Source organism: Lepus europaeus, chromosome 7 (genome assembly GCF_033115175.1).
Source record: "Lepus europaeus isolate LE1 chromosome 7, mLepTim1.pri, whole genome shotgun sequence".
Taxonomy (NCBI): domain Eukaryota; kingdom Metazoa; phylum Chordata; class Mammalia; order Lagomorpha; family Leporidae; genus Lepus; species Lepus europaeus.
Genome location: NC_084833.1, coordinates 11,519,621 through 11,533,958, shown reverse-complemented (window position 1 = coordinate 11,533,958; position 14,338 = coordinate 11,519,621). Strand labels below are relative to the sequence as shown.

Genomic DNA, 14,338 nt, shown 5'->3' with positions numbered 1-14,338 from the left:
TCTCTCTCTCTCTCTCTCTCTCTCTCTCTTTCTCTCCTTCTCCCTCTCCCTCTCCCTCTCCCTCCCTCCCTCCCTTCCCCCCCCAGCCCCTCCATGTAACTCTGCCTTTCAAATAAATAAGTAAATCTTTTTCAAAAGGAAATACAGGGCAGAGATATAAAACAAGATGACAGCTGAGTAAGACACTGCAGTGATCATCTCTCCACAGAGATACCTGTTTGAACAGCCATTCATGCACCAAGCCACCTTAGCTAAAGAAGACCAGTGAGAAATCATAGCACCTAGTTTTATGACAATAATGATTTTTTTTTAAATATGGAATGCTTCACGAATTTGCGTGTCATCCTTGCGCAGGGGCCATGCTAATCTTCTCTGTATCTTTCCAATTTTAGTATATGTGCTGCCGAAGCGAGCATGACAATAATGATTTTTAAAGACATATTAAAGAAAGCAGGAAGGAAACAATTGCCTGCGCTATCCTCCCCAGACCCCATCAGCACAACTTGGAGAAACCTCACCTTCCACTTTGGAGAGAAAGAGGGAATTAAGTCCAGACCTTAAACCTGAGACCCAGTACAAATCCTACCATGATAAAACAGTGTCAGATAGAGCTACATGGCCCCTGACCCCAGTTCAGAACCTACAGACTAAGCATTTGGATTCTCCTTAGCCAAGTGGCCAAAGGAATGTCTCTATCACCTCTCTTTCAACCTCTAGCAGAAACCAGAGCAAGACTCCAGCCACTGGGGAGTAAGGTTAAAATAATCTTTGAATATTGTTTGGAGCTCAGCATTGGGCCTGTTGTGATGAAACCCAACTGCAGAAAAAGCCCATAAAGTCTGTGTCTCCAGTCCAGGTCTCGTAAGCAGAGACTGTACGTGCCTTGACATCAGACCAAAGCCTGATTTAGGAGACAGACTCATTGTAGTGTTAATCACCACCATATACATGTGAGCCTTGTTTTATCACCAAATCATGCAGGGTCTAGTGAGTGAGACCCAAATGTGACCCCATTTACTATTAAACTGATTGCTTCCATCACCCATACTCCAAGCTCAAGCAGACAGTAAGGAAAAACTGAAAAGTAGCATAATGGGGAAGAAAAGTGAGCTTAACACTATGTTGTGGGACTCCATGTTGGGTTAGTACAATCCAGTACTAGACAGATCCTAAAAATCCCCATCTCAAGCAACTGCCTGTGCACAGGGTCTCTGCACCTGCTCTAGTGCCCATTGAAGGGGTGAAGCCCAGTTGACTGGACTTATATTCCAACCTTCATCACTGGTGGCTGATTTTAGTGGCCTTTCTCCATGAGTCCACCTCAATAGAAAGCAGCCCACAGTATAATTGGTCATTATACCCATGCTGCTCTTGTCTCAATGGATTGTGAACTCTAGCTGGTATGATTTAGCAGTTCAGCATTGGTGGCCATAAGAGTAGATATCTAGGTCTACCCCAACCTTAGGAAGAGGATCAGAGGATGGACTGACTATCTCTTTAAACACTTCTCTATTTCCTGTGAACATCAGTTGTGGGTTTGTGACAAATTTGGTCTTGTGGCACCCTCTAGTGCAGAAACAGTGCCAATACACCAAAAACAGCCTTACCTCAATCACTAAATCAGCAAACCTCAAATTACAGCCCCATCTACTGCTACAATAATAGAAGAGTCCATAGGCTCAAAGACAATAAGCATACTGCTTATAATTTCTGAAAGATGATCCACAAAGCCAGATTACAAAGACTGGAAAAATAACCCTTCCGTACACAGATGACATATGCCAACAAAGCCAATAACTTTCAGAGACCCATGACTCAATAATGAACAAGATGCCAAAAATGTGACAGGACTGACATATGCATGTTATTGGATGAATAATTCAAAATAGTTTTTTAAGGCAGGGAAGGGGAACATCCAGCCTACAGCCCTATAGGTCTCATGAAATCATTTGGTCTGTCCCTGCCATCCCAACAAAAGGTGGGATCCTAAACCCAATAAATCCATAGCAGGTTAATTTTAATTTGATATTTTATACAGCCCATGAATGATGTTATAAATAGCCAAATGGCCCTTGACAGAAGAAAGGTTCTACACTCCTGTCTTAGGAAAATTAGTGAATGTCAAAATAACACAGATCAGCAAACTCAATAACAGATTTAACAAAGATAGAAGTAGTTTTTAAAAATCAAAATCTGGGAGCTAGCCTTGTGGCACAGCAGGTAAAAGCTGCCACCTCTGATGCCAGCATGCCATATCAGCACTGGTTCATGTCCAGCTGCTCTACTTCTGATCAAGGCTCCTGCTAATGGCCTGAGAACAGCAGCAGAGGGTGGCCCAAGTACTTGGGCTCCTGCAATTCACATGGAGAAGTGGATGAATCTTATTGCTCAAGCCCTGGCCATTTCAGCCCTGTAGGGGTGAACTACTGGATGGAAGATCTCCCTCTTTCTCTCCTCTCACTTTTCTCTGTAACTCTGATGTTCAAATAAAAAATAATTTTTAAAAATCAAAATCATTACTTGAAAAGTACACTAAGTGGAATTTCAAACATGATAGATGACATTAATAGTAGAATACATCAAGCATAAGAAAAAATAGGCTGATGAGAAGTTATTTTAAAATGCACAGTTTGAGGGGGAAGACAAATAGAATCAGGAGGAATGAAGAGTTTATAAGGACACTGGGCAACATTACAGAGAAAATGTCTGAGTTATTAGGTTTGAAGGGAGATTTGAGAAGGCCAGAGGAGCAGAAAATACATTCAAAATGATAGCAGAAAACTTCCTAGCTCTTTAGAAAGGCACAATTTCCTTTTGGAGGTCACCAGATTCAACTCAATCAGCTCTGCTCAATACTAAATTATTACCAAGTTCTTAAGTGTTAAAGGTGGGATTCTCAAAGTTGAGGAGAAAAGAAACAACACAAAAACTTTCCAGTTTGTCTGGCCAGAGACTTCTTGTCAGAAACTTTCAGGCCAGGAAGGAATAGGACAAAACTTTCATAACACCAAATAGAAAAAGAAATCTATCCTTTAGATATGATGGAGAAATTAAGACATCCTTATACAAGGCTGAGAGAATTTATCACCACCAGACCTGTTCTATAAGAAATGCTAGCAAGTCCTTTAAACCATAGAAATACTAATGAGTAAGAAAAAATACACAAAGATAAAAAAAAATCACTGGAAAGGGTAATTATATGGACAAATTCAATATGCTGTACTGTAAAGATGATATGTAAACCAACTTTAGCATCAAAATTAAATAATTAAAAAAACTTTTAATATATTAAGGGACAATTTATATGAATTTAAAATGAGGCATGAAAAATAAAAATGTGTGTAGGAATACAGTGTAAGTTACAGAGTTTTTATGGTTTTTATGTTTGTGTTTCTCTATCATTACAGTCAACATTAAGTTTCTATAACTCAAAATATAATGCTGTAACCAAAGAGTTTTTGGTAAGTTTTTTATAAGTCTCATGGTAACCACAAAGCAAAAACTTATAATATATTTACCAAAAATAATAAGCAAAAAATCAAAATATATTGCTAGATAAAATCTCTTTACTATAAAGAAATATATGAAGGAGAAAAAATAGAGTAACTATGATAAAACTAGAAAACAGATTTCAAAATGGCAGCAGTAAAAGCTTACCTATCACCAATTACAATACATGTAAATGGATTAAATTCTTCAGTTTAGAAAGTACACTTGGGGCGGGCGCTGTGGCATAGCGGGTAAAGCTGCCACCTGCAGTGCTAGCATCCCATATGGGCACTGGTTCAAGACACAACAGCTCCAATTCTGATCCACCTCTCTGCTGTGGCCTGGGAAAGCAGTAGAACATGGCCCAAGTCCTTGGGACCCTGCCCCCATGTGGGAGACCTAGAGGAGGCTCCTGGCTCCTGGCTTCGGATTGGCACAGCTCTGGCTGTTGTGGCCAACTGGGAAGTGAACCAGCAATGGAAGACGTCTCTCTCTCTCTCTCTCTCTACCCTTCCTTCTCTCTGTGTAACTGTGACTTTCAATTAAAATAAATAAACATTTTTAAAAATACACTAAATTGGGGCCAGTGATGTAGTGTAGTAGGTTAAGCAACCACCAGCATCCCATATTGGTGCCAGTTCAAGTCCCAGCTCCTCAATTTCCAGTTCAGCTCCCTTCTGATGACCGGGAAAACAGTAAAGTATGGCCAAGTTTCTTGGATTCCTGCACTCTTGTGGGAGACCCAGAGGGATCTCCTGGCTCCTGACTCCTTGTTTCAGATTGCCCAGCACTGGCCATTGGGACAATTTGGGGAGTGAATCAGTGGATGGAGACCTCTCTCTGTCTCTCCCTCTCTCTGTTAACTCTGCCTCTCAAGTAAAAAAAATCTAAAAAAGAAAGAAAGAAAATACACAAAATTGATTTTTAAGAAAATAAATTTAAACCGTATGCTACTTGCAAGAAACTAATTTCTGTTTTTTCTTCTTTTATTTAATAAATATAAATTTCCAAAGTATAGCTTTTGGGTTATACCAGCTTTTCCCCCCATTACCCCCCTCCTACCTGCAACCATCCCATCTCCCACTCCCTCTCCCATCCCATTCTCATCAAGATTCATTTTCAATTATCTTTATATACTGAAGATCAGTTTAGTATATACTAAGTAAAGATTTCAACAGAGTGCACCCACAAAGACACACAAAGTATAGAGTTCTGTTTGAATAGTAGTTTTACTATTAATTCACATAGTACAACACATTAAGGACAGAGATCCTACGTGGGGAGCAAGTGCACAGGGACTCCCGTTGTTAATTTAACAATTGACACTCTTATTTATGATGTCAGTAATCACCTGAAGCTCTTGTCATGAGCTGCCAAGGCTATGGAAGCCTCTTGAGTTCGCCAACTCCAATCTTATTTAGACAAGGCCATAGTCAAAGTGGAAGTTCTCTTCTCCCTTCAGAGAAAGGGACCTCCTTCTTTGATGGCTCATTCTTTCCACTGGCATCTCACTCACAGAGATCTTTCATTTAGGTCATTTGGTTTTGCCACAGTGTCTTGGCTTTCCATGCCTGAGAAACTCTCATGCACTTTTTATCCAGAACTGAATACCTTAAGGGCTGATTCTGAGGCCAGAGTGCTGTTTAGGACATCTGCCATTCTGTGAGTCTGCTGTGTATCCCACTTCCCATTTGGATTGTTCTATCCTTTTTAATTCTGTCAGTTAGTATTAGAGGCCACTAGTCTTCTTTATGTGATCCCTTTTACACTTAATCCTGTCATTATGATAAATTATGAACTGAGACTGATCACTTTGACTAGTAAGATGGCATTGGTACATGCCACCTTGACGGGATTGAATTGGAATCCCTTGGGACGTTTCTTGCTCTACCATTAAGGGTAAGTCCAAGTAAGCATGTGCCAAACTGTACATCTCCTCCCTCTCTTATTCCCACTCTTATATTTAACAGGGATCACTTTTCAGTTAAATTTAGACACCTAAGAATAATTGTGTGTTAATTAAGGAGTTCAACCAATAGTATCAAGTAGAAAAAAAATACTAAAAGGAATAAAATAGTAAGTTGTTCCTCGACAGTCAGGACAAGGGCTGATCAAGACATTGTTTCTCATAGCGTCCCTTTTACTTCAACAGATTTCCTTTTAGGTGCTCAGTTAGTTGTCACCAATCAGGGAGAACATATGATATTTGTCCCTTTGGGAATGGCTTAATCACTCACCATAATGTTTTCCAGATTCTTCTATTTTTTTGCAAATGACCAGATTTCATTTTTTTTTACTGTTGTATAGTATTCTATAGAGTACATATCCCATAATTTCTTTACCAGTCTCCTGTTGATGGGCATTTAGGTTGATTCCATTTCTTAGCTATTGTGGATTGAGATGTGATAAACATTGAGATGCAGACAGCTCTTTTATTTGCCAATTTAATTTCCTTTGGGTAAATTCTAAGGAGTGGGATGGCTGGGTCATGTAGTAGGGCTATATTCAGGTTTCTGAGGAATCTCCAGACTGATTTCCATAATGGCTTTACCAGTTTGCATTCTCACCAACAGTGGATTAGTGAGCCTTTTTCCCCACATCCTCGCTAGCATCTGTTGAATTCAATAGATCAAATAACAAACACATTAGAGAGCCTTAAAAACAGAATGGGCGAAGCAGAAGAGAGAATATCAGACTTAGAAGACAGAGAACAGGAAAGGAAACAGGCAAACCAAAGAAAAGAAGAAGAAATTAGAAATCTAAAAAATATTGTCGGGAATCTACAGGATACTATTAAAAAACCCAACATTCGGGTTCTAGGCGTTCCTGAAGGCATGGAGAGGGAGAAAGGATTAGAAGGCATTTTCAGTGACATACTAGCAGAAAATTTCCCAGGTTTGGAGAAGGAAAGAGGCATCTTAGTACAGGAAGCTTATAGAACCCCTAATAAACATGACCAAAAGAGATCCTCACCACGACATGTTGCAATCAAACTCACCACAGTGAAACAGAAAGAAAAGATTCTAAAATGTGCGAGAGAGAAACATCAGATTACACTCAGAGGATCTCCAATTAGACTCACAGCTGACTTCTCATCAGAAACCCTACAAGCTGAAGGGAATGGCGAGACATAGCCCAGGTACTAAGAGAGAAAAACTGCCAGCCCAGAATATTATATCCTGCAAAGCTCTCATTTGTGAATGAAAGTGAAATTAAGACTTTTCATAGCAAACAGAAATTGAAAGTATTTGTCGCCACTCGTCAGGCCCTGCAAAAGATGCTTAAAGATGTGTTACACACAGAAACACAGAAACATGGTCATCAATATGAAAGAAGGTAAAGGAAGGAAACCTCACAGCAAAAGATCACAGGAAGCTCAATTTCTCTTTGACAGAATTAAACTCTGATGCTCTGTTAAATCAATGTGTTAAAGTAATCTATTATGTTCTCTTGATGTCTGTTAAATTCTAATTGTTCAAAAACAGCTGAATTTTTATTCAGAGCTATGGGTTATTTAAATATGTGCTTATTTTCAAAGATCTGAATAATCACCTTGTAACAATGATCAAATTTGGTCTATGTTATGTCATGATTTTAAGGAATCTTATTTCAACGAGTTATTTTGGATTTTGAGCCTTCTTGGCATTCTTGACAGGCATTCAAAAAATCAAAGTTTCAAACAATCTGGACTCTAGAAGTTCCAGTAAATCTTGGACTTTGGTTTTTCCAGTTTGGGCCCAACTGAAAAAATCGAAGGACCTATGTCTCTCATCTTATAGAGACACCAACTAATCAGGCTATTTGGAGTATATTAGAAGGACTGTCAAGATGTGATGTGCTACCAGACTTTAAGTTTCTATAATGGAAAATGCTATTAATACAAATGTTTGAGAATTAAAAAGTCTAATGATCTTGTGTTACTAGACATGATAGTTATCTTAATGAGAAAGCCCCAGAGGCCTAAAGGGTTAAATACTTGTAAAATCCTACAGATGCTTTCAAAAATACTGTGAAGTAAGCAAGTGCCTCTTGTTGGTTGATGAGTTTATAATTTTAAACATGGCGACTTAAAGTCTTTTGTCATCCACAGTTATATATGATTTGCTGCTCATAAAACTAAAGCGTTGTTGGTTCTGTGTTTAGCTGTCCTCCTCTAGGTTCCTATGGACTTTTTCCAGCCACTTCTATTGTATTGAGTACTTTGGGATGGCTCTGTAAACAGATGAAGCCAATAATGTATTAACAGTACCAACTGAGAGAAAGTATGGTTAACTGAGGTTACTAAAAACAAAAAGCAATTCAAATCAATTGGCAATCTACAAAAAGAGTTAAAGATTTTAAAAGCTATTATTAAAATTGCTATATTGGTCTATTATGCTATGTTATATGTGTTTACATATTGTATGTCCACATGGGGAAATTTTATTAAGAGTTTTATTTTAAATGGCTTATGGATAAGATTGTCCATAAATTTAAGCTGCTAAAATCAATCAAAGATACATTTTAATTTATGTGACCTGAATCTCTGCATCACATGTTTTATACTTGTTGGTAAAAGAAACTAAAAACATTTTATATGGTTGTGCTTAAGTTTACTGGTTAAACAAACTACACCATGTTAAGATATTTAAGAGGTGTTTTCAAATACATGATTCTTAAAATTTACAGAAGGCATTGGACCTTCTGGTAAATGTTTTCTTAAGTTGTTATCTAATGGTTGAAACGGTTTGCTAAGTATTCATGTAATATTGCTATTGTCAGCAAGCAATCTAGGACTTGCTCCCTCATTTCTCTATTCTAAGCCCAACTTGTTCTTTCATTTCTCTATTCTCTTCAAGGTAGGAAACTAATTCTATTATAAAGGAATCTATAGGACGCACAATTTAATCTTTAGACCTTATAAAAGAGATGGCTAACATTTTTCTGTAATAGCATAGCCAAAATAAGAACTTAAATAATAATCTCATAGCTAGATTCACTTCGCCATGAGCAAAGTATACAGTAAGTAGAAAAAACCTCCCTTTCAGACCAAAGGGAAAGAAAGTTTTAAAGTGAGAATATAATTTTCCTCATGGGCATTGTCTCCCTTAGAAAAACTACTACAGAACATGCCTGTGACTATAGACTTGTAGTTCAGGCCACCGAAGATTAGAGATGGGACTTGGGCACTCCCTTGACTTGCATCCTCTGGTCTGCTTTAACACAAACCAGGAGGAAAAGAAAGCTAGGCATCAGAAGCAATAGGTGGCAGGCCTATTAATGGCTGATCTGTACAGTGATCTGCCCTCAAGGAGACCCAACAGGCCAGTCCACTGCAGTGGCTTTCTGGGCTTCAGCAGAAGTCAGCTTGTGAAGAGCCCTGGCAGCTCTGCCAAGAGTTGGATCACTGGAAATGGACCTGCCCTGGAGTCGAAGGATGCCCAGGTCAGAGCCACAGACCTTATTTGCTCTAAGCTGAAAAGCCCTTCACTCAGCCCAACTTCCAAAGTGACCACTGCAGCTGAGGGGGCGGCCAAGTAAGGTCAGCAACATGGCAGGAAGAACTGTAAATTTCTTGTTAGAGATGCCCCCTGACTTTACCTGGCCAGCTCTCCTCCCAGGCCAGCCAAGTAATGAAAGTCAACAGAGTGCCTTCCCCTAGGAGGTTCACACCTCCCTTCGGATATACCCCATGTGAAGAGATAGATAGGTCTGGGCCTCTTAACTTACAAGGCCTAAAGCCCACCAGATTATTATCAAGCCCCTTCTATCAGGTTCTATTTGCCTCTCCATCAGAAAACTTCATTGTAGCTTAGACAGCACCTTTCTTAGCTCCTCTAATAATGACTCTGTCCTTTGTTCTAGACCCTGTCTAGCGTACTTGGGCCCCATTCCTTTGTAATCATAACCTCTACTCTACCACCAATGGCTCTACTCCCAACCTGTGTGTACTGATGGTCCTCTTCCCCACTTCATGCTGTATAATTGTTCAAACCTGGTAAATGCCACTCTTAGGATCATTGGTTACTATCCTCACTCTGTCTTTTATGACCTTGTCTAAATATGATCAGAGTCGGTGAACTCGGAAGGCTTCCATAGCCTTGGCAACTCATGACGACAGCCTAGGGTGGTTACTGGCACCATAAACTAGAGTGTCAATTTGTTGGGTCAACAACAGGAGTCACTGTGCACTTGCTCCTCATGTGGGATCTCTGTCCTTAATGTGCTGTACATTGTGATTTAATGTTATAACTAGTACTCAAACAGTATGTTTCACTTTGTGTTTCTATGTGGGTGCAAACTGTTGAAATCTTTATACTAAATTGATCTTCTATATATAAAGAGAATTTAAAATAAATCTTGATGTGAATGGAAGGGGAGAGGGAGCAGGAAGGGAGCGTTGCGGGTGGGAGGGAAGTTATGGGAGGGGGAAGCCATTGTAATCCATAAGCTGTACATTGGAAATTTATATTCATTAAATAAAAGTTAAAAAAATTTTAAAAACATAAAAAAAATAAAAGATAAGATTGTTAACTGTTAAACCAACAGCAGGAGACACTGTGCACTTGCTCCCCATGTTGGACCTCTGTCCTTAATGAGTTGTACTATGAGAGTTAACAGTAAAACTTGTCTTCAAATTGTAAAAAAAAATAATAATAATAATAATTGAAAATGAATCATGATGAAGAATGGGATGGGAGAGGGAATGGGAGATGGGATGGCTGCTGGTGGGAGGGAGGTTATGAGGGGAAAAGCTGCTATAATCCAAAAGTTGTACTTTGGAAATTTATATTTATTAAATAAATTTTATAAAAACAAAAAAAGAATATAGAAGAACCTATGAACTCACCAATGGAGCTGGCTAAACTGTTCATAATAGAGGCTGAAGAAGAAGAATTTGAAGTCATGCCAGAAAAATAATTCAGAAAATTAATAATCAGATTACTTATAAGCAATGAGAAATGATTCAAGATCTGAACGAAAAGCACACCCAAGGAATAGAGATCCTAAAAAGAAACCAGAATGAAATACTGGAAATGAAAAACTAAATTGACTAAATAAAAATACCGTGGAATTCCTCAGGAATCAAACAAATGAAATAGAAGATCAAATATCAGAACTTGAAGACAAACTTTCGAAAATAATACAGTCAGATCAAACACAAAAGTAAACTAGAAAATAAAAAAATCATGGTTGGAGACTTACAATATTCAATCAAGCATTGTAACATCCAATAATAGGAGTCCCTAAGGGTATGGAAAGAGAGAGTGGATTAGAAGGCATTTTCAATGAAATAATATCAGAAAACCTGCAACGTAAACAGGTTGAAAAAAAAAAGCAAATTCAGAAAATACACAGGAATCCAAACAAATGTAACCAGAAAAGGAATTCACCACGATACATTGTGGAAACACTCAGTGAAACACAAAGAACAAATCCTAAAATGTGCCAGAAAAAAAAGACAAATCACATTCAGAGGTAAGTCAATCAGACTCACCCCATATGTCTCATTGCAAACCCTACAGCAAGGAGACAATGTCGTGATATATTCCAAGTTTTAAAAGATAAAGGCTGTCAACCAAGAATAAAGTACCCTGCAAAGCTATCATTTATGAATGAAGGAGAAATAAATATTTTCCATGACAAAAAGAAACTGAAAGAATTTGTATCTTCATGTCCAGCCCTACAACACTGGCTCAAGGATGTACTACACGCAGAAACACAAAAACAAGAACTTCACTACAAAAGAAGATGAATGTAGAAAATGACCCAGCTTAAATACAAACAAATACCAAAATACATAAACAGTTCTTCTTAAGGAAACATGACAGGAAAAAGACAGTATTTGACAATAGTCACACTGAATGTAAATGGTCTCAACTCTACAGTAAAAAGACACAGACTAGCTGAATGGATTAAAAAAGAAAACCCATCTATCTGTTGCCTTCAGGAATCACATCTCACAAGCAAAGATGTGCATAGACTGAAAGTGAAAGGCTGGAAAAAGATATTCCAAGCTAACATAAACCAAAAAAGAGCCAGTGTGGCCATCCTAATATCAGACAAAATAGACTTCAACACAAAAGCTATTAAAAGAGACAAATAAGGACATTATATAATGATTAAAGGATCAATCCAACACGAATACATTACTATTATAAATGTATATGCACCTAATTACAGGGCGCCTGGATATTTGAAAGAATTACTAAAGAATTTAAAGGGAGATACAGACTCAAATACAATAGTAACAGGGGACTTCAGTACCCTACTTTCACCAATGGACAAATCAACCAGACAAAAATCCAACAAGGAAATAACAGAGCTAATTGACACTATAAACCAAAAGGACCTAGTAGATATCCACAGAGCCTTCCATCCCATAGCCACAAAGTACACATATTTATCCCTGGTACATGGAACTTACTCTAGGATTGACCATATGCTAAGCCATAAATAGAGCCTCAGAAAATTCAACAAATTGAAATTATACTTGCCAGTGCCGTGGCTCAATAGGCTAATCCTCCACCTATGGTGCCTGCACACCAGTTCTTGTCTCAGTCGGGGCGCCGGATTCTGTCCCGGTCGCTCCTCTTCCAGTCCAGCTCTCTGCTGTGGCCTGAGAATGCAGTTGAGGATGGCCCAAGTCCTTGGGCCCTGCACCCTCATGGGAGACCAGGAGGAGACACCTGGCTCCTGGCTTCAGATCAGCATGGTGCGCCAGCTGCAGCAGCCATTGGGGGGGTGAACCAATGGAAAAGGAAGACTTTTCTCTGTCTCTCACTGTCGACTCTGCCTGTCCAAAAAAAAAAAAGAAGAAGAAGAAATTATACCATGCATCTTCTCAGACCACAATGCAATGAAACTTGAAATCAACAACTCAAGAATATCTATATCATATGCAAAAACATGAAGAATGAACAACATGATTCTGAATGAACAGTGGGTCATAGAAGAAATCAAAAGAGAAATCAAAAAATTTCTAGAAACAAATGAAAATGACAATACAACTTATCAAAACTTGTGGTATACATCAAAAACAATGCTAAGAGGAATGTTTATAGCAATTGGTGCCTACATCAAGAAACTGGAAAGGTACCAAATAAATGATTTCTCTATGCACCTCAAGGATCTGGAAAAACAGCAGCAAACCAAACCCAAATCCAGCAGAAGAAAAGAAATACTGAAGATTAGAGAAGAAACCCACAGAACTGAAACAAAAAAAGCAATACAAAAGATCAGCAAAACCAAGAGATGGTTCTTTGAAAAAATAAACAAAATAGACACACCATTGGCCCAACTAACCAAAAAAAGGAGAGAAAAGACCCAAATCAATAAAATTAGAGATGAAAAAGGAAATGTAACTGACACAACAGAAATAAAAAGAATCATCAGAAACCATTACAAAGAGCTGTATGCCAACAAATTGGGAAACCTAGGAGAAATGGATAGATTCCTAGACATATACAACCTTCCAAAACTGAGCCATGAAGACAGAAAACCTAAACACGGCCGGCGCCATGGCTCAACAGGCTAATCCTCCGCCTAGTGGCGCCGGCACACTAGGTTCTAGTCCCGGTCGGGGTGCCAGATTCTGTCCCGGTTGTCCCTCTTCCAGGCCAGCTCTCTGCTGTGGCCAGGGAGTGCAGTGGAGGGTGGCCCAAGTGCTTGGGCCCTGCACCCCATGGGAGACCAGGATAAGCACCTGGCTCTTGGCTTCGGATCAGCGCGGTGCACCGGCCACAGCGTGCCAGCCACAGCGGCCATTGGAGGGTGAACCAACGGCAAAGGAAGACCTTTCTCTCTGTCTCTCTCTCTCTCTCTCATTGTCCACTCTGCCTGTCAAAAATAAAAAAAAAATAAAAATAAAAAATAAATAAAGAAAAAAAGAAAAAAAAACCTAAACAGATCCATAACCATGAAAGAAATTGGATCAGTAATAAACGTGCTACCAAAAAAGAAGAGCACAGGACCAGATGGCTTCACCGCTGAATTCTACCAGACATTTAAAGAATAACTAATCCCAGTGCTTCTCAAATTATTCAAAACAATTGAAAGAGAGGGAATCCTCCCAAATTCTTTCTATGAAGCCAATATCACCTTAATTCCTAAACTCAGAAAAGACACAACAGAGAAAGAAAACTATAGACCTATTTCCCTGATGAACATAGATGCAAAAATACTCTACAAAACCCTGGCCAATTGAATCCAACTACACATCAGAAAGACTATTCACCCAGACCAATTCACCATTGCAATTCACCATTGCAATTCAGTATAGTCCTAGAAGTTTTAGCCAGAGCCATCAGCAACAAAAATATTATAGGGATACAAATGGGAAAGGAGGAAGTCAAATTACCCCTATTTGCAGATGACATGATTCTATATATAGGGGATCCAAAAGATTCCTCTAAGAGACTATTGTAACTCATAGAAGAGTTTGGTAAAGTAGCAGGATCCAAATAAATGCACAGAAATCAACAGCCTTTGTATACACAGACAATGCCATGGCCGAGAAAGAACTTAATTCAATCCCATTCACAATAGCCAAAAACAATCAAGTACCTTGGAATAAATTTAACCAAGGATGTCAAAGATCTCTGTGACAAAAATTACAAAATATTAAAGAAAGAAATAGAAGAATTCACAAAAAATGGGAAAATATGCCATGTTCATGGATTGGAAGAATTAATATCATCAAAATGTGCATTCTTTTTTTTTTTATTTCATAAATGTGAATTTACAAAGTGCAACTTTTGTATTGTTGTGGCTTCCCCCCAACCAACCTCCCTCCCTCCCGTGGCCCTCCCCTCTCCCTCTCCCATCCCACCCTTTATCGAGTTTCATTTTCAATTACCTTCATATACTG

General features: G+C 38.7%; 1 non-coding gene across 1 annotated transcript; it reads right to left on the bottom strand.

The window, feature by feature from the left end:
* Positions 1-309: 309 nt before the first annotated feature.
* LOC133764911 (U6 spliceosomal RNA) lies at positions 310-416 on the bottom strand. The gene has a single exon (XR_009866480.1). It is a non-coding gene; the product is annotated as a U6 spliceosomal RNA (small nuclear RNA).
* Between the last annotated feature and the right edge of the window lie 13,922 nt (positions 417-14,338).